General features: G+C 35.9%; 1 pseudogene; it reads left to right on the forward strand.

Moving 5' to 3' along the window:
• The first annotated feature begins 749 nt into the window (after positions 1-749).
• The window catches only part of LOC119524799, an 89,547-nt pseudogene continuing 62,689 nt past the window's right edge, over positions 750-27,607 (forward strand).

A 27,607-nucleotide genomic window follows, 5' to 3' on the forward strand; every position in this document is an offset into this window, starting at 1 on the left:
GTTGGAGTCTGCAGGGCCAGTTATAGGGACCCAAAACAAGAACATTTCAGTGGGTATGTGATAAAGATGTCTTGCAACACACAGGTTAGCTACTTGCTAGGAAGAGTGTAACAACCTTGGTTCCAGGAACCAATGGACCTTGAAAAGATTTATTTAATCAGTTACAGAAGGGAGAATTGATTATCTGCATGCTCCCTCCCTCTGAGGGAGGCTGGTTACATTTTGATTAACTGCCCTGGGTCATGCAGGCTGCTGTGTGCTTATGTTTTAGAGAATCTTGGAAATTTTTCTGGCCCTGGGCTTCCACACAGGACTGAAACCAGAGTTTTTAAGACACCTTTTAAGTGAAATAACAGTAAGCCTCTTTTGTCTCATTTCCTGTTTTGCACCAGAAAAATCTTATCAGGCATACTTGGAACTGGGTGAAGGGGCAGTGAGAATCCTGAGAAAGGAATGGACTCTTTGAATCTCTTTCAGAGCCACAGACTTGCAGGGAGAACTGAAGGAGCCCACCAGCCCCTTCCAACCTCAGTTTCTTAAAGTGGAGAGCCCTGGTTGCCTCTCCTCCCTCAGCTGCTCTCCCCTGTCCTTTGCCTAGATCCCCCTCTCCTATTTACTGGTCTGGTTTTCATCCTTTTATAACCTGTCAGGGTTTTCCCATGTCTAAGGGGCAGTCCTTGACTCTGTCAAGCTCCACTCAATTCACCCAACTATTGAGTAAGACCTGCTCTTTGGGAGCTTCCAAGGATCTTCAGGGGCTGTCAAAGACAGAGTATTGGGCTTCAGGTCCCCTTGGATGTTCCAATTCCTTTTCTGACTTATTTAAAGGGGCCATTCAATCCAAGATCAGAACTCAGATCCAGTGGTCCTGGAAGCTTCACTGAACAAGAGGACAGTACAATATGTCTAAGCCATTATTTTTGTTTGAGGGGACAAAGATGAGCTCTTTATTCACCAGCAAAGAGGATCTTCTCTTTGCCCAGGATGAGTTTTTGGTGAGAGATGATGATGTCATCATATTGACCTACCCTAGATCAGGTAAGAAGAGTGTGTGCATGTTAGTGTGTGTGTAAGTGCATGCATGTGTGAAACCCTGTGTGCCTGTGTACGTGTGTAAGTGACTGTCCTATGCATGATTATGTGAGGGTATGTGATTGAGAGTATGCATTAATGCATATGCATGTGTGTGAGTGCATTTGCGCATGAGTGTGTGAAGGTATGTGTGTAAGAGTTTGTGTCAGTGTGTGTGTATGTTGGTTCTTCAGGGGAGGCTGTTTATAATAGTAAGTCCTCATGGAAAAGGTCTTCCTTGAGAAACCAGAAGCTAATAATGATGATGATGACAATATTTTCACTGACAAAAAATAATAACAACTGAAACCTGGCTGGGACATGAAATGCAAAAAGCACTGTCCTAAAGAATTTTTATGCTTCAATTAATATAATGCTCACATTTCTGTTAATAAATACTTCTGATAACTATCAGTTAAGAAATTGAAAAATGGGTTAGGTAACTTGTCCAAGTTCACACAGGATTCAAATCAAAGAACTTGGTCTCAGGTTTCTCTATTATTCAACACTGTTAATGAAATATAATTTATACTCTGAGAAATTCACTCATTTTAAGTGTATAATTCAATGAATATTAATGTATTTACAGAGTTGTACACTGATCAGGGCAATCTAATTTTAGACCATTTGCATCTCCTGAAAATAAGCCTCCTGACCATTTACAGTCACTCCTCATTCCTGCCCCTATCCCTGGGCAACCTTTTATCTATTTTCTCACTATATAGATTTACTTTGAACATTTCATACAAACAGAATCATATGTTTTCTTTATTGTCTTGCTTCTTTCATTGAGCATGATTTTGAAGTTTTTAGCATGTATCAGTGCTTCATTCATTTTTATTTTCAATGAGTAGTCTATATATGGATATACCACATTTTGTTTTCATCCTTTAAAAGCTGATGTATATTTGGGTTTTTCCACTTCGGGGCTATAATGGATCATGGCCATTCCTATAGAAGTCTTTGTGTTAACATACATTGTCAGTGCTCTTGAATACACATCTAGGAGTGGAATTGCTTGGTAATATAAATATCTTTAAAATAAACTGCTGAACTGTTTTCCAAAGTGTCTACTTCACTTAACATTTCCATAAGTGATGTGCTTAAAGGAAATTATTGTCTATCTTTTTCATCATGGCCATTCTGGTGGATAAAGAATGGTACCTAAATGTGGTTTTGATTTGCATTTCCCTAATGATGAATGATGCTGAACATTTATATATCTTCTTTGGAAAAAATACTGGTCAGATATTTTCCCATTTTTAATTGGGATATTTGTCTTTTCAGTCTTGAATTCTAAGATTTTAATTTTTCTTCATACAATTCCTTGATCAGATATATAATTTGAAAATAATTTTTCCATTCTTTCTTTTCACATTCTTGATGGTGTCATTTAAAGCATTAAAATGTTAATTTTGATGAAGTCCAATTTATTTTTTTCTTCTATCGCTTGTTCTTTTGGTGTCATTATTGCCTAATCCATGACCATGAAGATTTACTCCTATGTTTTCTTCAAACTATTTTATAGTTTTAGATCTTCCATTTAAGTCTGGGATAAATTTAAGTTAATTTTTATGTATAGTTTAATGTAGAGGTCTGTTCCAGTTTGTTAATGTTTCCATTATGCAAATACTAGAAATGGGTTGGCTTTCATAAAGGAGATTTATTTGGGTACAATTTTACAGTTCAAAGGTCATAAGAGTGTCCAAACTAAGTTATCAGCAAGAGGATACCTTCTCTGAAGAACAGCCAATGGTATCTGGAAAACCTCTGTCAGCTGGGAAGACACATAGCGGGAATCTGCTGATCCCTTGCTCCAGGGTTGCTTTTCAAAATGGCATTCTCCAAAATGGCTCTGAGATTCTCTCTCTTAGCTTCTCTGGAGGAATCTCTGGGCTGGCATCTCTAAGCACCTGCTTCCAATGGCTGCCTCCAAAAATCTCTCTCAGCTGCTCTGTATGAGCACTTGTTAAAGGACTACAATTATCTAATTAAGATCTACCTTGAATGAGCAGGGTCAAATCACCATGGAAACATTCAATCAAGAGATCACATCCTAATCAACAAGATTAATAAATCTGCCCCCACAAGATTGCATTAAAGATCATGGCTTTTTGGGGACATAATATATCCAATCTGGCACAAGATCCAACTTCATTCTTTTGCATATAAATATCCAATTGTTCCAGCACCATTCCTTTCCCATTTAATTTTCTTGGAATCTTTGTCCAAAATCAATTGATTCTACATGGAAGGTATCCAAACAGAAAGGAAAGAGTAAAACTATTTTCAGATGACATAATTTTCTGTTCTAAAATCCTAAGGAATTCACTTAAAACTATTAGAACTAGCAAATGAGTTCTGGAAATTTCAAGATAGAATATCAATATACAAAAATCAATTGCATTTCATACATCATGAATGATCCGAAAATGAAATTAAGGTAACTATTAAATGAACAAGAGCATAAAAATATAAGACCCAGTAATAAGTTTAACAAAAGAAGTGGAAGACTTGTATAGTGCATACTACAAAACATTGTTCAAAGAAATGAAAGCCCAAAGACATGGAAAGACATCCCAAGGTCAAGGATCAAAAGACCTAATATGTTAATATGGCAATTATCCCCAAATTCACCTAAAGATTTGACAAAATCCTTACTGAAATCTCAGCTATTGTTGGGTTTTGCTCATTTTTTTAAAAAAAATTGTCAAACAGTTTAAAAAAAGCAGACAATAAAAAAAAACTTTTCAAACAAAGCCAAAACAAAAGAATAGGAAAAAATAAATAGCCTAAAATAATTAAATTACTTCCAAGATTTTCCAACTCTATCCCAAGAAAATATACAGAGTATTGCATATCTCAGCTATTGTTTAGTTTAATTGCAGAAATTGACAAGCTGTTCTTGAATTTTATATGGAAAAGGAATTTAAAATAGCCAAACAATCTTGAAAATGAAGAACAAAGTTGGAAACATACACTTTCGAATATCAAAACTTATTACAAACCACAACATCAAGACAGTGTGGTTCTGGCATAAAGACAGATATATAGATCAATGGAACAGATTTGGGAGCCCACAAATAAACCCTAACATCTATGGTAAATTAAATTTTGACTATAGGTGGGGAGACTATTCAATGGGGAAAGCGTGATCTCTTCAACAAATGTCACTTGGAAAAATGGATATCTTCATGAAAAGGAATTAATTTTTACCCTTACTGTTTCAGTTTGCTAATTCTGCCATTATGCAACATAGCAGAAATGGGTTGACTTTTATAAAGGGAGTTTATTTGGCTACAAATTTACAGTTATACAACTATAAAAGTGTCCAAAATAAGGCATCCACAAGAGGATACCTTCACTGAAGAATTACTGATGGCACCTGGAAAACCTCTCTCAGCTGGGAAGGCACATGGCTGGTGTTTGCTGTTCCTTTGCCCCTGGGTTGCATTTCAAAATGGCATTCTCCAAAATGTCTCTGGGTTTCTTTCAGCTTAGCATTTCCAAATATCCTTCTGTCTGCATCTCTAAGTATCTGTAAGCATCAGAAAGCATCTAGGTCAGCTCCTAGCATCTCTTTCAGTGCCCAAGCACCTCTAAAAAGACTCAGCTGATCTAATTAAGACCCACCCTGAATGGGTGGGGCTACATCTTCATGGAAATATCTAATCAAAATGATTCACCTCTCCTTGGGAGAGTCACATCTCCATGGAAATAAAGTAATCCAATCATCCAAGATTGCATTAAAACCTGGCTTTTGGGGAGGGGGGACATAATATATCCAAACCAGCATACTTACCTTACACCATATACAAATGTTAGCCCAAGATGGGTCAAAGACCTAAATTTAGGAGAAAAACCTATAAAATTCTTAGAAGACAAAAGAGGGAAGATCTTCATTACCTTAAATTTGGCAATAGTTTTTAAAATATGGCACAAAATCATGAGCAACAAAATAAAAAATATAAACTTAACTTCATCAGCATTAGAAATTTTTGTGCATCAAGCAACACTGTCAAGAAAGTGAGAGGACAACCTCTCAGAATGAGATAAAATAGTTGAAAATCATATATGTGAAATGGGTTTCATATACAGAATATAAAAATAACTCTTACAACTCAAAAACAAAACTACAATGATAAAATAGGTATTTCTCCAAAGAAGATTCATCAACACCTAATAAGCACATGATAAGATGCTCAACATCACTATGCATCAGGGAAATGCAAACCAAGAACACCATAATATTGCAATTCACAACTATTAGATTAACTATAATTTAAAAAGTGAAAAATAAAAAGTGTTGATGGGGATGTGGAGAAATTGGAACCCTCATGCATTGCTGGTAGAATTGTAAATTGGTTTAGTCACTGTGGAAAACAATTTGATGGTTCCTCAAAAATTTTACCCAGAGGGGACATGACTCTTTTGACATCTGGCTTTTAGACTTCTAGCCTCCAGGATAGTGTGAGAGAATAAATTTCTGTTGTTTTAAGCCACCAAGTTTGTAATAATTTGTTATAACAGCCCTGGGAAGCTAATATGTTAATTTTTTCTTTATTAAAATTATATTTACTTATTATAATAAATGTGCATATTATGCTATATTAAAATATTTTAGGATAATGTATTTTTATTAAATAAATAATTTAATAATTATTTATTATTCTGTATATGCAATACATTTGTGATCTGCTGATGCTGACAAGGTAAATTCAAGAAACACTTATTTGCCACAAAATATGTACTATAATCTAGGCACATTGTCTTACTGCCTATTTATGAAGGCTAGTGTTTAGGGATATTTATATCATATGGATTTACAGACAATGTATTATTAGGGTTCAATAAAAGAAGCATAAATCACCCATTAGGTAGAAAGTATGTAGTTAAATTGTTTTTATGTTTCTTATGATGGAAAATTCCCAAAAATAATTAAAAGTAAGAGAGAATAGTGCAAAGAACTTTCATGATCAGTGAACCTCCATCACCTATTTCAGCAACCAATATTTTGGTCTTTTCTTCTTGATTTTTCAATCCCCTCATTTATTTTCTTCTTTTTCTGGTAATCTAGAATTTTTAATATCACTGACAGACACAACTTGTTTTACCCATAATAGAAGTATAACAGCACAATATTGTTAATTTCTTAATTTCATACAATACACCATTTGTGTGTAATTTTCCACATTGCCTCAACATTCTCTTTACCTGGTTGATATATTTGAATTAGAACCCAAAGTACAAACACTTTATTTCTATCACTCTTTTAAGTCTCTTGATCTTTAGCATAAATATCCTTTCCTGTCTTAAAATCAACTTCACTGAGGTATAAATTATATGCAATAATATACACCCATTCTGGCTGTACATTTTGGTGTTTTGAACAATCCCTACTCACCCTGCAACCACCACCACAATCAAGATGTAGAATGCCCCCTTCATTTCTAAATATTCTGCAAGGGTCATTCTAGTCCAGCCTCCCCCAAATACCAGCCCCAGACAACCACTGACCGGCTTTCAGTCACTATAGGTTAGACTTGTCATTTCTAGGGCTTCATATAAATCAGATAATAAAATATGTACTCTCCTAGGTTTGATTAATTTCACTCAGCACACTGTTTTTGAGATTCATTCATATTATTATGTGTATCAGGAGTCTATTTTTTTATTATTCCTGGACAGCATTATATCATGAGACTATGACCCAAATTGCTTATCATTTAAGAAATGGGTGAATATCTGGGTTATTTCCAGGTTTGGGATATTACAAGTAACATTACTATTAACATTTATGTGTGCATCTTTTTGTGGACATATATCTTCATTTCTCCTGGGTAAATACCTAGGATGGAATTGTAGATTCTATGGTGTGATGGTTAATTTTTCATGTCACTTTGGCTAGTTATGGTGTCCAGTTTTGTGGTCAAACACTGGCCTAGTTTTTGCTATAGAGATATTTTGTATATGGGATTAACATCAGCAATCAGTTGACTTTAAGGAGTTTATGCTCCAAAATATGGGTAAGTCTCCTCCATTCAGGAGTTGGTGGGCCTTCTCCAATCTTAACAGCAAGAACTAAGGTGCCAGGGTTCAGAGGAATGTCTGCTGAAGACTTCAACTTAAACTCTTGATGGAATGTCCAACCTGCCCATTTCCCCTGGGAAATTCAGGCTCAGGGCTGCAATGTCACCTGCAGCAGAGGTTCCAGCCTGTGGCCAACCCTACAGAGTGACTTTTTATTGTTATGACAAATATACAATTCAAAATTCCCCATTTTAACCACCTTCCAATGTACAATTTAGTACTATAAATTACTTTCAAATATTGTGCTCCCATCACCAATATGCATTACCCCAAATTTTCATGATATCCAACAGAAACTGTATGCATTAATAAATATCTCCTCTTCCTACCCTACCTCCACCCCTGGTAAACTATAAACTACTATCTGAATCACTGAAGTTTGCTTCTCTAGATATTTCATATAAGCAAGATCATACAGTATTTAACTTTTTGTGTCTGGCTTGTTTCACTAAACATTATCTTCAAGGTTCATCCATGTTGTAGCATGTATCATAACTTCATTCCTTTTTTGGCTCAATTATATTCCCTTGTGAGACTATACCACATTTTGTTTATCCATTCATCTGTAGAATGACACTGGGTTACTTTCAATAACAAGGTGTTCAAATATCTGTTTATGTCCCTGCTTTCATTTATTTTGGGTATATACCAATAAGTTGGATAGCTGGGTCATATGATAATTCTATGTACCACCAAACTAATTTCCACTGTGGCTAACCATTTTACATTCCCATCAACAATGTATAAGGTTTCCTATTTCTTCACATCCTTGTCAACACATTATTTTATATTTTTATGTAATAGCTAACTGAGTGGATGTGAGGGGGTATATCATTGTGGCTTTGATTTGAGTTGCCCTAATTACCTATGATGATGACCATCATTTTATCTGCATACTCTCCATTTGTATGTCTTCACTGAAAAAATGTATATTCAAGCACCTTGCCCATTTTAGAATTGTATTATTTGTATTTTAATATTAAGTTACAGCAGTTCTTTGTATATTCTTGATATTATACCCCTATCAGATATATGGTTAGCAATTATTTTCTCCCATTCCATAGATTGTCTTTTCACTTTCTTCATAGTGTCCTTGGATAAGCAAAAGTTTTAAATTTTGACAAAGTCCATTTTATCTATTTTTTCTTTTGTTGCTCAGGTTTTGGTGTCATATTTAAGATATCACTACCAAATCCATGGTTATAAAGTTTTCCCCTAACTTTTCTTGTAATAGTTTTATTGTTTTCACTCTTAAGTTGGGGTCCTTGACCACTTTTAGTTAATTCTTGTATATTGTATGAGGTAAGGGTCTAGCTTCATTCTTTTGCAAGTAGATATCCAGTTTTACTAGCACTATTTGTTAAAGAGACCATTCTTTCCCCAATTAATTTACTTGGCACCCTTTTCAAAAATCAGTTAGATTTACTTCTGAAATCTCTGGTCCACTTGTCTATCTTTCAGTCAGTACTACATAATTTTGATTACTGTGACTTTGTAGGAAGTTTTGAAATTGGGAAGGATGAGACCTCCAACTTTGTTCTTCCTTGGAAATATTGATTTGGCTCTTTGGGGTTTCTTGAGTTTCCATATGAATTTGAGGACTGGCTGTTAATTTTTATGAAAAAGACTTCTGGGATTTTGATATGTATTTCATTGAATAAGTAAATTACTTTATGTAGTGTTGATATCTTAATAATAAGTCTTCTACCCATTAAAATGGAATTTCTTGCCATTTACTTTTGTCATTTATTTATTTATTTCAACATTTTGTAGTTTTAGGTACACAAATCATTTCTTTGCTTCATTAAATTTATTCCTGTGTATCTTATTCTTTTAGGAGTTACCATGAGTGGGATTTTTTAATGCCATTTTATTGAGATATATTAGAGTCCACCAAAATTATGCAATCCATGGCTAGCAGTGTCATCACATATTTGTGCATTCATCACCAAAATTTTAGAGTATTTTCATTGCTCCAAAAAAGGAAAAGGAAAAAAATATAAATATAAAAGGAAACCCAAAATATTCCATATCCCTTATCCCCAACATCATTGTTGAACCCTACTGTTGGTGTTGTACATTTGTTACTCCTTATCTTTCTTTCATTTTAAAAATAAAATTTTATTGTGATATATTCTCACACCATAAAATCCATCCAATGTATACAATTACTCAGAGTATCATCATATATTTTTCAATTAATCACCACAGTTTTAGAACATTTTGACACTCCAAAAAAATAATTAAAAAGAAAAAGAAAACCCAAAACTTCCCCTACTCCTTCTCTCCCCACCACCCATCACTGACCCCTAGTATTGATGTGGTGCATTTCTTACATTTGCAAAAATATTAAGATAATATTGTTAACAATAGCTCAGAGTTTGCAATAGGTACTTTTCTCCCATATATAACTCTATTATTATCTGCTTGTAAAAGTGTCATAAAATTCTTCTAGTTCATGAAAGAACTTACATGTATAGGGTTAATTACAGTCATTGTCCACCACAAGATTCACTGTGTTATGTATTCCCAGATTTTAAACTCTAGCTTTCTTTCTGGTGACATATGTGACTCTAAACTACCCCTTTCAACCACATTCACATATAACTCAGCACTACTTGCACTTATAAAAATGTTGTACTATCACCTCTATCCATTTCCAACTGTGTACATTCATCCTAGTTAAACATTGTACATATATTAAGGAACCACTCCCCATTATCTAGCCTCATTCCATCTCCTGGTAAGCTATATTCTAGATTTTATGACTATGAATTCATGTATCATGATTAGGTCATATCAGTGAGATTAGACAAACTTTGTCCTTTTGTGCCTGTCTTGTTTAACTCAGCATATTGTCCTTAAGGTTCAACCATTTAGACACATGCTTCAGGACTTCATTCCTACTTATTGCTGAGTAATATTTCATTGTCTGTATATACTACATTTTCTTTATCTGATCATGAGTTGATGGGCACCTGGGTTCTTTCCATCTTTTGGCAATTGTGAATAATGATGTTATAAATATTGGTGTGAAAGTGTTTGTTCACATCACCGCTTTCAGATCTTCTGGGTTTATACTGAATAGCAGTATTGCTGGATCATAAGGCAACTCTATATTTAGTTTTCTGAGGAACCATCAAAATTTTTCACAGTGACTGTACCATTTTGTGTTGCAACCTGCAATGAAGAAGTGTTTATATTTCTCCACATGCTTTACAACACTTCTGGTCTTTTGTTTAATTGTGGTCATTCTAGTATGTGGAATGACATCTCTGTGGTTTTGATTTGCCTTTCTCCAATAGCTAGTGAAGATGAGTATTTATCATTTGTTTTATTTAGCCATTTGTATTTCCTCCTTGGAAAAATGTCTATTCATGACTTTTGCCCATTTTTTAATTGGGTTGTTTGTCTTTTCATTGTTGAGTTGTAGGATTTCTTTATATATTCTGGATATAAAATACTTATCAGATATGTTTTCCAAATGTTTTCTTTCATTGAGCTGTCTGCCTTTATACCATTTTGACAAAGACCTTTGATTCACTAAGCTGTTGAATTTTGTGGAGGTGACATATTTCTATAATTTCTTTCTTTGCTTGTGCTTTGGGGGTAATGTCTAAGAAGCTACCTCCTATCACTAGGTTTTGAAGTTGTTTCCCTATATTTTCTTAAGGATATTTTATGGAACTGGCTCATACACTTAGGACTTTGGAACAATTTGACTTAATTTTTTATAAGGTGTGAGATAGGGGTTCTTTTTCATTCTCTTGGATATAGCTATCCAGTTCTTCCAACACCATTTTTTGAAGAGTCTGTTCTGACCCAGTTGAGTGGATTTGAAAGACTTGGCAATACTCAATTGAGACTAGATTGGAGGATCTATTTCTGAACTCTCAAATTGATTCCACTGATCAATATGTCTATCTTTATGCCAATAGCATGCAGTTTTGACCACTGGGACTTTAAATGCTTTCAAGTCAGGAAGCCTGAGTCCCCCCACTTCATTCTGCTTTTTCAAGATATTTATGGCTATTCAAGGCCCATTTCTCTCCAACTAAATGTGTTAACTTTTATATTTCTGCAAAGAAAGTTTTTGGAATTTTTATTGGTATTGCATTGAATCTGTAGATCAATTTGGGTAGAATTGACATCTTAACAACATTTACCCTTCCAAACCATGGACATGGAATATCTTTCCATTTATTTAGGTCTACTTTGATTCCTTTTATCAATGCTTGTAGTTTTATGTGTACAAGTCCTGTACATACTTGGATCAGTTTATTCCTAGATATTTGATTCATTTAGTTGCTCTTGTGAATGGAGCTTTTTTCTTGATTATCTCTACTGATTTTTGTGTGTTGATCTTGTTTCCATCCATTTTGCTGATCTCATTTATTAGGTCAAGTTGTTTTGTCATAGTATTTCAGGATTTTCTAAATTTAGGATCATGTCATCTGCAAATAGTGGCAGTTTTACTTCTTTCTTACAATTTGGATGACTTTTATTTCTTTTCTTGCCTAATTGCTAAAGATACATCTTCTATCACAATGTTGAAAAACAGTGGTGACAGTGGGCATCTTTGTCTTCTTCCCAGTCTTGGAGGAAAAGTCTTCAGTCTCTCATCATTGTGTACAATGTTAGCTGTGGGTTTTTCATATAGCTCTTTATCATATTGAGGAAGTTCACTTCTATCTCTAACTATTGAAATGTTTTTATCAGGCAAGGATGCTGCATTGTGGCAAATGCCTTTTCTGCATCAAATCAAGATGATCATGTGTTTTTTCCCTACCAATTTTTTGGTGTGGTGTATTACATTAACTGATTTTCTTGTGTAGAACCACACTTTGCATACCTGGGATAAAATCCACTTATTCATGGTGTATAATTCTTTTAATGTTCCTTTGGCCTTGATTTGCAAGTATTTTGGTGAGGAGTTTTCCCCTAAATTCCTTAGTGAGGTTGGTCTGTATTTTCTTTTGTTATCTTTTTTAAAGCTTTGTTATTAGGGTGATGTTGGCTTCTATAATGATTTAGGCAGTGTTCTTTCTTCTTCAAGTTTTTTGGAAGAATTTGAGCAGGAATGCTGTTAATTATTATTGGAATGCTTCTTAAAATACACCTGTGAAACCATCTGGTACTGGGATTTTCTTTGTCGGGAATGTTTTATGAATGACTTAATCTCTTTTCTCATGATTGGTTTGTTTAGATCTTCTATGTCTTCTAGTGTCAATGAAGGTTGTTTGTGTGTTTCTAAGAAATTGTCCATTTTGTCTAATTTGTCTGGTTTGTTGACATACAGTTGTCCATAGCAATCTCTTATGATCTATTTTATTTCTTTTGGGTCTGCAGTAATGACCTCCCTCTCATTTGTCATTTTATTTCTGTCATCTCTCTTTTTTTGTCTTAGTCAGTCTAGCTAAGGGTTTCTCAATTTTATTGATCTTCTCAAAGAACCAGGGATTGGTTTTATTGATTCTATTGTGTTTTTTGTTGTTGTTGTTGTTGTTGCTGCTGCTGTTGTTCTCTGTCCCATTTATTTCTCCTCTAATCTTTTTTATTTCTTTCTTTCTGTTTCCTTTTGGATTACCTTGGTGTTCTTTTTCTAGTTTCTCCAGTTGTTCAGTTAGGTTTTTGGGTTTAGCTCTTTCTTCCTGTTAATGCAGGCATTTAGGGCTATAAGTTTTCCTCTCAGCCTTGTCTTCACTGCATCCCTTTAATTCTGATATATTGTGTTCTTATTTTCATTCATCTCAAGATATTTACTGTTTTCTCTAGTTATTTCTTCTTTGACACATTGATTGTGTAAGTGTGTGTTGTTAACCTCCATAAATTTGAGAATTTTCCATTTCTCTGCCTGTTATTGGTTTCCAGCTTCATTCCATTATGATCAGAGAAAGTTCTTTGTAAAATTTCAATCTTTGTAAATTTATTTAGATCTATTTTGTGCCCTAGCATGTGGTCTATCTTGGAGAATGTTCCTGAGTCTTAGAGAAGAATGTATATCATGCTGTTTCAGGGTCAATATTCTATATATGTCTGCTAGCTCTAGTTCATTTATCATATTATTCAGATTATCTATTTCCTTATCAAGATTACTCTCTTCAGTTTTGCCAGTGTTTGCATCATGTACTTTGGGGCACCTCAATTAGGTGCATAAATATTTATGATTATTTCTTTTTGGTGAATTTTCCCTTTATTATAATATACTTCACTTCTTTGACTCATAATGTTTTTGCATTTAAAGTCTATTTTGTCTGATATTAGTAAAGCTACCCCAGCTACTTCTGCTGCTACTGCTTCTTTTTCTCCTTGTCCGCCTCCTCCACATCCTCCTCTTCTTTCCTCCTTCTTCTTTTTGGTTATGGCTTAGATGGAATATTTTTAACCAGGCTTTCAATGTTTTTATTTTCACTTTCAATCTATTTGCATCTTTATATCTAAAATTATTCTCTTGTAAACATCATATATATGGGTCATATTTTTACATTCATTCTCCCAATCTGTGTCTTTTGATTGAGGAGTTTAGTCCATTATCTCTCAATGTTATTAATGTAAAAGCCATTCTTGCTTCAACCATTTTATCCTGTGGTTTTTATTTATCAGATCTATTATTTTTCTCTGTTTTCATCCTTTTAATTACCTTACTGACAGTTATCCTTTTTTTACTGTCCTCCAAGCCTCTCTCTCCTGTCTTATTTATTTTCAGTTGCATAACTCCCTTTATTGTTTCTTGCAGGGAAGTTCTCTTGTTTACATACTCTCTCAGCTTTGTTTAACTCTGAATATTTTTAAACTCTCCTTCACTTTTGAAGGAGAGCTTTTCTGGATAAAGATTTCTTGGCTGGCAATTTTTCTGTATCTTAAATATACTGAACCACTGCCTTCTCACATCCATGGTGCCTGATGAAAGCCAGCACTTAGTCTTATGTAGCTCCCTTGTATGTAATGAATTGTGTTTTTTTTTTTTTTTTTCTCTTTTTTTGGCTGCTTTCTGGATTTTCTCCTCTTTGGCATTTGGCAGTCTTGGAATGGGTCTATTAAGATTTTTTCTGTTTGGGCTACAATATGCTTCTTGGATTTGCATACTTATGTCTGTTATAAGGGTAAAGAAATTTTCAGCCATTATTTCCTCAAATATTCTTCCTGGCCCTTTGCCCTTCTCTTCTTCTGGGACACCTGTGATTGTATATTTGTTTGTTACTTGTTAATCATTTACCTGAGACTCACCTCAAATATTTCCATTTATTCATCCATTTGTTCTTTTGTGTGTTCCAATTCACTTGTCTACCTCTAGTTCACTTATCCTTTCTTCTGCCTTTCAAATCTACCTTGTTTGTCTCTAGTATATTTTTACTTTCATCTGCAGTATCTTCTCTTTCCATAAATATTGTTATTTATGTATTCTTTCAGATTCTACTTTATGCTGTCTTAAACTTTTCATTCACTTTTATTGAGATATATTCAAAATGATACAATCATCCACACTGTACCATGAATTGTTCACAGTACGACTATATAGTTGTACATTCATCACCACAATCAATTTTTAAACATTTACATTATCACACACAAAAAAAGAATAAGAATAAAAATTAAAGTTGAAAAGAACACCCAAAACATCCCATCACCACAGATTTCCCCATTAATGTTATTTCATCCTCATTTTTCTACTCATCAGTCCATACACTGGATAAAGGGAGTGGGAGCCACAAAGTTTTCACAATCACACTGTCACACAGTTAAAGAAATGTAGCTATACAATCATCTTCAAGAATCAAAGCTACTGGGTGTCAATTCAACCATCTCAGCTATTTCCTTCTAGCTATTTCAATACACTTAAAACTAAAATGGTGTATCTCTACAATGAAATAGAATAACCTCCAGAATGACCTCTCAATGCTATTTGAGTTCTCTCAGCGACTGAAACTTTATTTTTTTTTCATTTATCTCCCCCCTTTTTGTCCAAGAAGGCTTTCTCAATCTCACAATGGCAGGGCCAAGCTCATCCCCATGAGTCATGTCCCATGTTGCCAAGGACATTTACACGCATGGGAGTCACGTCCCACATAGGGAGGAGGGCAGTGAGTTTATCTGCAGAGTTTGCTTAGAAAGAGTGGCCACATTTGAACAACAAAAAAGGTTCCCTGGGAATGATTCTTAGGCAAAATTTTAAGTAGGCTTAGCCTTTCCTTTGCAGTAACAGGCTGCATTAGGGCAAGTCCCAAGATTGAGGACTTAGCATTCTAAATTGGTAGCCCCCAATGCTTGTAAGAATATCATTTATTCCCCAGGTGGGATATTTTAATATTTCCACATTTTCTCCCAGTCCCTCAGTGGAACTTTGCAAGTAAATTTTTATTACCTGTCCAAATTGCTCTGGGATGTATCAGGACTTCACAATAACCTGTACAAACAGACCAGATTTCAGTCCCTATATAACTTTTCACGTAATTGTATCGTTTGAATAAATGGAACATACAAGTTAAAATAGTGTGCTACAAAAATATAGATTTTGCACATAATAAACATCTCTTACTTTGGTTTCACATAGAAGTTGAAGCTTTAAAACACCATCAATATCATCCTTTACTCTTTAGTCTGATTTACATTAGTCCTAGTAATGCATTCACCACTACTATCTATATGAGGATATTTCCATTTCTTCCACAAAAAAAGAGGGAGAGGTGGAAAATGGAAAACAGAAAAAAGAAAAAGAAGGAAAAAACAACACCTTAAAAGCAACAAAAGAAAAGTCAGACAACAGCAACAATACCAAGAATACCATACTCCCTTATATCCCCCTCTTATAGGCACTTAGCTTTGGTAAATTGGGTTTGTTATAATTAATGGAAACATATTACAATGTTACTGTTGACTATAGATTATGTTTTGAACTGACTGTATTTTTCTTCAAACGACCCCATTTTTAACACCTTGGAATGCTGACATTCCTTTGTTCTACCTCATGTAAAAACATTCTTATATTTATATGTTTAATCACAATCATTGACCACGCTAAGTTTCACTGAGTTATACAGTCCCAGTCTTTATCTCCTATCTTTCCTTCTTGTGTCCTGCATGCATCTAACCTTCCTCTTTTAACCATTCTCACAGTCATGCTTGTTCAGTGTACTTATAATATTGTGCTACCATCACCCAATATTGTGCTATCCATTTCTGTATCTTTACAGTCAATCCTGTTTAGCACTCTGTACTCCTTCAGCATCAAATGCCCAGTCTTTACCCTCTTTCTATCTTGTGATATCTTCATTTCTATACTATTCTCCAAACCTTTCTCCTGTCTTTTCCTATCTGTCTGTAGCATTTCCTTTAGTATTGTAGAGGAAGTCTTCTGCTCATGAGCTCTATCAGTGTCCGTTTATCTGTACATATTTTGAACTCTTCCTCATTTTTGAAGGGCAGTTTTGCCAGATATAGGATTCCTGGCTGGCAGGTTTTCTCTTTCTGTATCTTGAATTTACCGTACCACTGCCTTCCTGCTTCCGTGGTTTCTAATGAGACATCAGCACTTAATCTTATTAAGCTTCCCTTGTTTGTGATGGATTGCTTTTCTCTTGCTGCTTTCAGAATTCTTTTTGTCTTTGATGTTTGACAGTCTGATTAGGAAGGGTCTTGGAGTAGGTCTATTTGGTTCAATTCTGTTTGGGGTATGCTGTGCTTCCTGAATCTGTAATATTATGTCTCTCATAAGAGTTGAGAAATTCTCCTTGATTACTTACTCTCTTATTCTTTCTGCCCCTTTTCCCTTTCTTTTCTCCTTCTGGGACACCTATAGCATGTATATTCATACACTTCATATTGTCATTCAGTCCCTGACCCCCTGCTCATATTTTTCCATTCTTTTCCATATCTGTTCTTTTGTGTCTGGAATTTCAGTTATCCTGTCCTCTAGTTCAGTAATCCTTTCTTCTGCCTCTCCAAGTCTGCTCTTTTATGTCTTCATTGTGCATGTCATCTCTTCTATTGTGCCTTTCTTTCACATAGTTTCTGCCATTTTTTCAAGCTTACAGATACTTCCTTATTTTCCCCCAGTGTCTTCTTTATATCTTTCATCAATTTTGTCACATTTTCTTTCAACTAATTGATTTGATTTAGAAGATTTGTGTGACCTTATTTAATTAGTTGTTTCAACTCTTTAATCTTAGTTTAAGCATTAGTTTTTCCTTTGAGTGAACCATATCTTCATGTTTCTTGGTGTGACTCAGGATTTTTTTGTTGACTAGGCATCTGAATTTTCTTGATTGGTTTATTCTGGAGGTTGTGTTCTCTTTTGCTTTTGGTTCTCTTGCTGGTTTTATTTGATCTCTGTATTTCTTTATTTTTCTCACTGGCTGGCTGTCAGATTGGTTCTGACCTCAGGTCTTCTCCCAAATCAGGCACCCATCATGTCCTGCCACAGTGATGGTAGGTAGGCACTGGGTACCCAGGCAAGTTCACTGTGTATGGTAATAAAGATCTGCCATCTTCCAATGGTGCTCTGTTTTCTGCCACTCAACAAGACCTGGGTTTGTTTTAGAGCCCTGCATTGAGAGTTGGGTTGTCCATATTTCTCAGCCAAAATTGGGTGGGTTTTCTGTGCAGGGCATGCAGACCAGTTCTAGTCATCCTAACAAATAGTTTGAAGCATCTTTTTAGAAGGGCGTCTATTCCCTTGCACTTTCAGGACTATCCAGCACTTTTTGGTAACTTAATTTTCTTCAGAGACCAGGTGAGCTGAAATTGCAGGATTCCTATGCCCTCACTATCCCAGCCAAAATCTGGCTTCATATTGCACTTTACCTGTGGCCAAGTATTCTTTCAGTGTCCCAGTATTCCAGCTGTCCCCAAGTCAAGCAAAGAGTCATCAGCTGCTTATACCTTCAAGGGTGAGAGAAGGGATTTCAGAACCAGGACTGGAATCACAGTCTGTGTCCATATTTTCTTAGTCTTTCTCCCCATCACTGACCTGGGCTTTGAATTCTCCTCCCCTGTCCCCTGATCCTTCAGGCAGTGGGTGAAAGTCTCACAGCTCTAAGAGATTTTATAATCTGTGTTCCTGGTGTGAGGGTTTCTGTCTGCTGATTCTGTACCTTTCCCACACTGATCATGAGAGAGAGGGTAGTGAGTGGACCAGCTGGTCTAAGACGGAAGTTTCCTACCTGATATTTTTCTCTTTCTTCAATTAAGAATCTGCAGGGAACTTTTCCAATCTATATTCTCCTCAAGATTTTCAAACACTTCAGGATTGCCCTTTTTTCATTTAATCTCTAGAGAGGAGATTGCAGTAGGTGTTTACATCTCCATGTTGATGGCATCATCTCCTTCTATTGTCTTCTTTATATTTTTTATCTATTTAACTATCTCATTGAAATTATTTAGGAGATTTGTTTGTGCATCATTGATTAGTTGTTCCAAATTCTTTGTCTCCTCCAACTTCTTAATTTGATTTTTTGGCTCATCCATATTTTCTTCTTCCTTAATGTGCATAGTAATTTCTTTTGCCTGTTTCTGGATATCTGATTATCTTGTTAACATTACTTTGAAAGTTGTTTCCCTCTCTTTTGTAAAATTTTGTTCTTAACTGGGTTTATGTTTAAGGTCTACTTTGGCACTAGGTACATCAGTTTTTCCCAGCACAACCAGAGTCAGTATCTCGCACAGGGGTTGCAGCCCCACTCCAAAGAACCTTACTGAGAGGGTCAGGAAACCATTTTCCCAGACTTCACTTTTCCAGCTTTCCTGGTAAATGGCAGTCTTAGGCCATCTATTTCCCCCAACCCCACCTCTCCCAGATTACAGCAACCAGGTGGACAGGGTCTGGATTGACCTAAATCTACTGGACTTGGGTGTAAAGTGTGAGAACTGGGGCCCACCGTGGAGCTTAGTCACTCAGTGCAGCTTCTGTTTATGGATATAGTGGATACAAAAGCACCCTGTACTCCTCCATGGAAAGGTTCAAGGCTGTGGGACAAGAGGGTCACATTCACCAGCCAATTGTTAAATCAGGGCCATTCTGTAACCCTATTTTCCCAGTGGTTGGGCCTCCTTCTCTCTCTCAGACAGTTGCAGCCAGGGAAGTGAGAATCAGGAATTCCTGAATATGCTGTCCCCTGTACTGAGAGATGGGCACCAGGAACCATTGTGGAGATGAGACTCTTTCCACAGTCTCTCTGCTTGTGGAAACAATGGAACTGCTGGCTCCCAGACTCCCACTTGGAAAGGCCCTATGCTGGGGTCCAAGAGGGTTAAATTTGCTGGCCAAGAGTTGAAACAGGACTGCACCCCACCTCACAAGGCAGACAAGAACATGACAAATGCACATGGTCAAGTTCACTCGCCAGAATTTCTCAAATATAGTTTCTCCATTTTTCCTCAATCTTTTCCTTATATTTTGCAATGGTCCTTCCCTAGTCTGCCAAGCCACTTATCTACTGACTTAGGCAGTTTCTGTCCGTTCTCTATGTGTTTCTGTTGGAGGAATGAGATCTTCCTGTCCTTATTCCACCATCTTACTTGAAGATGAATGGGATTATAAAAATTTTTCAATTTCAGAATATTCTTTACTGTGGTATAGACACACAACTGATTTTTTCATGTTAATCTTGTAGCCTGCAAATTTTCTCAGTTTAATTATAAATTCCAGTAGTTTTCTTGTGGACTTTTTGGAATTTTCTATATAAAGAATCATATTATCTGAAAATAGAGAAAGTTTTCCTTCTTATTTTCTAATTTGGATACCTTTAATTTCCTTTCCTAATTGCTCTGGTGAGGACTTCCATTACAATGTTGAACAGCACCAATGAAAGAAGGTATCATTGTCTTGTTTCTGACCTCAGTGAGAAGGCTTTTAGTCTTTAAGTATTAAGTATAATATTGTATGTGGATTTTTCATATATGCTCTTTATCATGTTGAGGAAGTTACTTTCTATTACTAATTTTCTGGGTGTTCTAGTTTTAAAATGGCTTTCTCCCAGGATGTTCCTTTCTAGGCTGCAGTTCCTCAAATATGTCACTCTTAGTTGCACTTGGGGTATTTGTCCTCTCTTAGCTTTTCTGGAGCAAGAGTCTCCTTTCAACAGCCATCTTCAAACTGTCTCTCATCTGCAGCTCCTGTGTTTCTTCAAAGTGTCCCTCTTAGCTGTAGCTCCTCTTCAAAACATGACTCACAGCTGCACTGAGTTCCCTCTGCCTGTCAGCTCATTTATATGGCTCCGCTGATCAAGGCCCACCCTGAATGGGTGGGGCCATGCCTCCATGGAAATTATCTCACCAGAGTTATCACCCACAGCTGGGTGGGGCACATTCCAAGTAAATCTAATCAGCACCAAAAAGTTTGCCCCACGAGACTACATCAAAGATAATGGCATTTAGGGGACAAGATACATTCAAACTGGCATGCTGGGTTTTGCTATCATGAAAGAGAATTGGATTTTGTGAAATGTCTTCTCTGCATCAACTGAGATGGTCATGTGATTTTAAAATTTGTACTATGTAGTGTATTACATGGGTTTTCTTATGTTGAGTCACTGTGGCATTCCTGGAATGAATTCTAAATGGTGTATAATTATTTTTTTGAATGTTTGATAGAATTCAACAGTGAAAAAATCTAGTCCTTCACTTTTCTCTGCTGGAGGCTTTTGATTACTGATTCAATCTCTTTACTTGTTTTGGTATGCTGACATCTTGTATTTTGAATTAAGTAAGTTTATGTAAGTTATGTGTTTCTAGGAATGCATCCATTTCCTCTAGACTATAATTTGTTGGTAATAATTTTTCATAGTATTTTCTTTAATCCTTTTACTTACTTCAAGATCAGTGGTAATGATCCATTTTCATTTAGGTTTTTAGTTGTTTGTGTCTTCTTTTTTCTTTTCTAGTCTAGCTAAAAGTTTGTCAATTTTATTGATTTTTTTCAAAAAACTAACTTTTTGTTTTGCTGATTTTCTCAATTGTTTTCTATTATCTATTTATTTTCACTTTAATGTTAATCTCATCCTTTCTTCTGCTAATTTTAGATTTACTTTGCTATTCTTTTTCTAGTTCCTCAAGATGTAAATTTCAGATCTTTCTTTACTTTTAATATAGGCATTCATAGCTATAAATTTCCCTTTGAACACTGCTTATAAGTTTGGGTATTGTGCATAGTAATTGACACTTGTTTGTAAGTATTTTTTAATTCTCCTATATTTCTTTAAATCATTGGCTTCTTACAAGTCCGCTGTTTAACTTCCACATATTTGTGAATTTTACATCTCTCCCTTATTGATTTCTAGGTTCATTCCACTGGGTACAGAAGATAAATTGCTTTGAATATCTTACAATTTATTAGGACTTCTCTTGTGCCTAGCATATGGACCATCCTAGAGAATGATCCATGTGCACTTGAAAGGAATGTGTATTCTACTGTGGAGGGATTAAATGTTCTTTTTATGTTTGTCAGGTCTTTTGCTTTACAGTATTTTCCAATACTTCTCATTTTTCCATGTTTTCCTTTGTTGATTTTCATTGTACATGGTCTATTTAGTATTTAAGGATTGTGTACTGAAATGTCCAACTGTTAGTGTTTGTGAATTTTCTAAATCTCTGATAGTTATTGACTTCTAAATGTATTCCACTGTGGTCAGAGAATGTGCTTTGAAAAATTTCTATTTTTTTAAATTTATTGAAGCTTGTTTTTTTGTTCCAGCATATGGTCTATTCTGCAAAAAGTTCTGTGATCACTAGAGAAGAATGTGCATCCTGGTGATTTGGGATGTAATGTTCTATATATGTCTGTTAAACCAAATACATTTATCAGATTTTCTTAGGCTTTCAATTTCCTTATTGGTCTTCTGTCTGGTTGATCTACCTATAGGAGAGAGTGATGTGTTGAATTCTCCCAAAATTATTGTGGCAACATCAATTGCTTGCTTTAGTTTGACCAGTGTTTGTCTCATCTATTTTGTGGCAGCATGATTGGGTGAATAAACATTTATGATTGTCATTTCTTCCTGTTGAATTGCCTCTTTTATTAGTACATAGTGGCTTTCTTTGTCTCTCATAACATCCTTGCATTTATTCTATTTTATCTGGGATTAATGTTGATACTCTGGCTTTCTTTGGGATGTAGCTTGCATGAAATATTTCTTCCATCCTTTCACTTTCAGTTTCTTTGTGTCCCTGTGTCTACAATGAGTCTCTTGCATGCAACATATTGATAGGTCATATTTTTTGATCCATTGTGCCAATCTATATCTTTTAATTGGGGAGTTCAATCCTTTACAATGAACATTATTACTCTCAAGGCATTTTTGAATCAACCATCTTTTCCTTTAATTATGTTTGTCAGATATATTTTCCCCTCACTTTCTTATTGTCCTTTTATGAACCAATGTTGAATCTCCTTAGTACTGAACCTTTCTCTATATATCTCTCTCTCCTTTCTTTCTCTGTTGGTAGGGCTCACTTTAGTGTCTTAAGTAGGGCAGGTTTTTATTAGCAAAATCTCTCAGTATTTGTTTGTCTGTGAAAAATTTAGGCTAGCCCTCAAATTTGAAGGAGAACTTTGCTGGATAAAGTATTCTTGTTTGGAAATTTTTCTCTCTCAGAGTTTTAAATATGTTATGCCACTGTCTTCTTACCTTCATGGTGGCCACTGAGTAATCACTACTTAGTCTTATGTTGTTTCCTTTGTATATGGTGAATTGCTTTTCTCTTGCTGATTTCAGAACTTGCTCTTTCTGTATTTGTCAGTCTGATCAGAATATGTCTTGGATTGGTTTATTTGGATTTATTCTATGTGGACATCACTGGGCATTTATGCTTTGTGTATTTATATTGTGTAGAAGGTTTGGGAAGTTTTCCCCGACAATTTATTTGAATACTGTTTCTAGACATTTATCCTTCTCTTCCTCTTCTGTGACAGCAATGAGTCTTAAATTTGGATGTTTTATTTTATCTATCATGTCCCTGAGGTCCATTTTGATTTTTTTGATTTTTCCCCATTCTTTCTTTTGTTCTTTCATTTTCCATTCTGTGGCCCTGAAGGGTCGCTGATTTGTTGTGCTGCTTCTTCTATTCTTGTACTATGAGTATCCAGAATCTTGTTAAATTGGTCAACAGTTTCTTTTAATTCCATAAGATCACCTCTTTTTTTCTTACTCTTGCAATTTCTTCTTTATGCTCTTCTAGGATCTTCTTCATGTCCTTTATATCCTGTGCCATGGTCTTCATCATATCTTTTATATCCTCTGCCATGCTCTCATTATTTGTCTTTAGTTCTTTATTAATTTCTCCAATTGCTGTGTCTCCTCTGATGTTTTTACTTGGGTGTTTGGGTTTGAGTTATCCATATCATCTGGATTTTATATGCTTTAAAATTATCTTTTGTTTTTGACCTCTTGGCATTTGCTTTACTTGATAGTGTTCTTTTAGTATATATAGGACTATTCACAGACTTATCTCTAATTTTTCAGATCTACAGCTTGGTAGCATACACTTTCTCCAGCTAACAAGCATATGGCATCCATGGGTCACATATTCCCAAGTCAGTTCTCCCCAACTTTGTCTTTGTGGTGTGTGGGTGTTCTGATTCTTGTGGGGTCCAATTGGTGCACCAATTTTGGTTATGTGGTTGGTTCTGTCTTCCCTGAATGCTGGGCATGTTTCTGAGTGGTTAGGGAGTGTGGCAGCTTTAGTAATCAAACCTCCAAATTGTTCCTGGAGATTTAAGGCTTTTGCAAGAGTCTAAACCTTCAGTTCAGTCTTGCCACAGATTGTCTCTGCCACTGACCCACAAGTCCTTGTTATTGGCACCTGGTCCCTGGGATTTCCAAGTGGGTCCCTCTTCCAAGCTGTACCCTTCTAGGGCATCTGCCAAGGGAAGGCTGTGCTACATCACAAGTGTGCATTCTCCCTCAATGGAAGTTCTTGGCTGTCAGGTCATGTAGGGGCATTCCCAGCCTGCTATAAGCATGGCTGAATGGGACATGTTAATTTTCCCTTTTTGCACAGCTCTGTCTTCCCAGCTACAGGAAAATTAGCTGTGAATGCATGAAAGGCTTTTGTCCATGCCTCGTATTGCAGTGTGTGTGCATGTTGCTGGAAACACTTCCTGTCACACTGGGCTTTTTGACACAGCTCTGGGCCGTGGCTCCATCACCAGGCAGGAGTGTTCCCAGCCCACCAGGAAGATGGCTGCAAGGGGCATGCTTATTTTCCCTTTCTGGCTCACCTCTGCCTTGCTCAATGTGAGACAATTAGCAGTGGGTATGCAAAAGGCTATCTTCCATGCCAGATATTGAAGCATTTACATAGCCTGCTCCTGCCATACTTCACTGTACAGTTCTCACTGCTGTATGTGCAGCCACTTTTGGGTTTTTTAAAAAAGAGCTTGTCCACCTCCAAATGGCAACCCATGGTTTCCCCACAAGAAAGTGTGGCTGCTGGAAATTCATCAGGCTTACTCACTCATTTCAGAATGGAGACTCTGAGTTTCAGCAAGTGCATGGTCCCTGTGGATTTAGCAGACCTTGTCCAGCTGGTGCAACACTGGAAAAGGTGTTCTGAGTCACTTTCTGGTTTTTAAATAGTATTTTTCAGGGAGTTTTTTTTTTTTTTTTTTTTGCCCTGTCTCTCCTAGTCACCATCTTAAGTTCTCTCATAATAGATTTTGACATAAAGTCCACTTTATCTCATATTAGTATATCCATTGGGGCTACCGTATATTTTAAATTCATTTTTATTGATATATATTCACATACCATGCAGTCATAGAAAGCATACATTCAACTGTTCACAGTGTCATTATATAGTTGTGCATTCATCACAAAATTAGATTTTGAACACTTTCATTACCACACACATGAAAATAAGAATAAAAATTAAAGTGAAAAAGAATAATTAAAGTAAAAACGAACACTGGGTGTTTTTTTGCCTGTATTTTTCTACTCATCCATCCATATACTGGACAAAGGGGAGTGTGGTCCACTTAGCTATCCCTGTCACAGAATCACCCATAAACTACATTTTTATAAAAACTTCAAGATTCATGGGTTCTGGGTTGTAATTTGATAGTTTCAGTTATTTGCTGCTAGCTGTTCCAATTCATTAGAACCTAAAACTGTTTCTCTATATTGTGAATAAGAGTACCCACCAGAGTGACATCTCAGCCCCTTTTGGAAACTCTCTGCCACTGAAGCTATTCCATTTCCTTTCATAAGCCCCTTTTGGTCTAGAATGTGCTCTCCATCCCATGATTCTGGGTCTAGATTCCATCTCAGGGGTTATACTCCATGTTGCCAGGGAGATTCACTCCCCCATGTGTCAGATCCCATGTAGGGGGGAAGGGAGTAGTTTCACCTCTCAAGTTGTCTTATCTAGAGAGAGAGGGCCACATCTGAGCAATAAAGAGATATTTGGGAGTAGGCTCTTAGGCACAATTATAGGCAGATCTAGCCTTTTCTTTGCAGCAATAGTTTTGCAAAATTGAGTCCTGTGGTAGAGTCTGTGAGCCCTGATGTCTGAGAGCACATCAGTAACCATCAAGGTGGAGAAGCCCAACAGCCCTGCATTCTCCACCAGGTCCTCAAGGGGGTTCTCCATATTTTTCACTGTTTTTCTAATTAAATATATTTTTAATTATCTATATAAAAGCATTAAAAACAAAAAAATAAACAAACATTTCAAACAAACTGTAAAATAACAAGACAGTAAGAAAAAGATGACTAACCTAAAATAACTACTTTACTTCCAGCATGTTCCTAATCTACCCCAGGAAAATAACCTAACATAGCAACATTTCTGTTAACTTGTTTCTAGCATACCCATCAGAAATTAACAAATAATAGTCATTCCTGGACATTCCCAGAATGTAAAATTTACCCAGCATAGCTTATCTGTTCTTATTTGGTTATTGTTTCCCCTTCATTAATTGCTCTCTATTGATAGTTCCCCCACATTCTACATTTTAAACTATTTATTTTACATTTTTCAATGTTCACAATAGTGGTAGTATATAATATTCCTCTTTTTGTGCCTGGCTTATTTTGCTCAGCATTATGTCTTCCAGGTTCCTCCATGTTGTCATATCTTTCATGACATCATTCCTTCTTACTGCCACATTGTATCCCATCATGTGTATATACCACATTTTATTTGACCACTCATCAGCTGAAGGACATTTGGGATGTTTCCATCTTTTGGCAATTGTGAATAATGCTGCAATGAACATTAGCATGAATATATCTGTTCATGTCAGTGCTTTCAGATCTTCTGGGTATATACCAAAAGCGCAATCACTGGATCAAAAGGGGATCTGTATATCTAGTTTTCTAAGGAACTGCCAGACTGACTTCCAGAGTGGCTGAACCATTATACATTCTAACCAATGATGAATAAGAGTTCCAACTTCTCCACATCCTCTCCAGCATTTGTAGTTTCCAGTTTGTTTAATGTCAGCCATTCTAATTGGTGTGAGATGATATCTCATTGTGGTCTTAATTTGCACCTTGTAATAGCTAGTGAAGCTGAAAATTTTTCCATGTGTTTCTTGGTCATGTGTATTTCCTCTTCAGAGAACTGTCTTTTCATATCTTTTGCCCATTTTATATTTGGGCTGTCTGTACTATTGTCATTGAATTGAAAGATTTCTTCACATATGCAAGATATTAGTCTATTATCAGATACATGGTTTTCAAAAAATTTTTCCCATTGAGTTGGCTGCCTCTTCACCTTTTTGACAAATTCCTTTCAGGTACAGAAACATCTAAGCTTGTGGAATTCACATTTATCTATTTTTTCTTTTGTTGCTTGTGCTTTGGGTGTAAGGTCTAGGAAGTGGCCACCTAATGTGAGGTCTTGAAGATAATTCCCTACATTATCTTCTAGGAGTTTTATGGTACTGTCTTTTATATTGAGATCTATGATCCACTTTGAGTTAATCTTTGTGTAAAATGTGACGTAGGGGTCCTCTTTCATTTGTTTAGATATGGATATCTAATTCTCCCAGCCCCGTTTGTTGAAAAGACTTTTGTGTCCCAGTTCAGTGGCTTTGGGGGCCTTATCAAAGATCAGTCAACTGTGGATCTGGGGATCTATCTCTGAATTCTCAATTTGACTCCGTTGATCAATATGTCTATCTTTATACAAGTACCATGCTATTATGACTACTGTGGCTTTATAATAAACTTCAAAGTCAGGGAGTGTGAGTCCTCCCACTTTGTTTTTCTTTTTTAGAGTGTTTTTAGCAATTCAAGGCAGCTTCCCTTTCCAATAAATTTGATAACTAGCTTTTTCAAGTCTGCAAAAAGTGTTGGAATTTTGATTTGGATTGCATTGAATCTATAGGTGAGCTTGGGCAGAATTGACATCTTAATGACATTTAGCCTTCCCATCCATGAACATGGAATATTTTTCCATCTTTTAAGGTCCTCTTCTATTTCTTTAATAGAGTTATACTTTTCTTTCT

Source organism: Choloepus didactylus, assembly GCF_015220235.1.
Source record: "Choloepus didactylus isolate mChoDid1 chromosome 13 unlocalized genomic scaffold, mChoDid1.pri SUPER_13_unloc1, whole genome shotgun sequence".
Classification (NCBI taxonomy): Eukaryota; Metazoa; Chordata; class Mammalia; order Pilosa; family Megalonychidae; genus Choloepus; species Choloepus didactylus.